The following is a 667-nucleotide window of genomic DNA, read 5'->3' on the forward strand; positions in this document are numbered from 1 at the left end:
GTATATATATATGTATATATATACATATATATATACTCATACATACATACATACATGTGTGTGTGCATGTCTTTGGGTCTGTGTTTGTCCCCACCCACCACCTGATGACCGGTGTTGCTGTGTTTACGTCTCCGTAACTTAGCAGTTCGGCAAAATAATTCCAATAGAATAAGTATTAGGCTTTAAAAAATAAGTACTGGGGTAGATTAGTTCGAGTCAAGGCGGTGCCCCAACATGGTCGCAGTCTAATGAGTATCAGATAATCGTAGCAACATGAGCAACATGTTATCTGCACACAGATAAATATATCAGAAAAAGGCGGCGAGCTGGCAGAAACGTTAGCACGCCAGGCGAAATGCTTAGCGGTATTTCGTCTGCCGTTATGTTCTGAGTTCAATTCCGCCGAGGTCGACTTTGCCTTTCATCCTTTCGGGGTCGATAAATTAAGTACCAGTTACGCACTGGGTCGATGTAATCGACTTAATCCATTTGTCTGTCCTTGTTTGTCCCCTCTATGTTAGCCTCTTGTGGGCAATAAAGAAATAAGATAAATATATCAGACAATGGATTCAGTATTAGCATTGAAAGGTCCATTTGTGTTTTGTCGTTGCTTAGGACGAAATTTTAGACTAACAAAATAGAAAAAAAAATGAAAAAATAACAAACG

This window comes from Octopus bimaculoides, chromosome 1 (genome assembly GCF_001194135.2).
Source record: "Octopus bimaculoides isolate UCB-OBI-ISO-001 chromosome 1, ASM119413v2, whole genome shotgun sequence".
Lineage (NCBI taxonomy): Eukaryota > Metazoa > Mollusca > Cephalopoda > Octopoda > Octopodidae > Octopus > Octopus bimaculoides.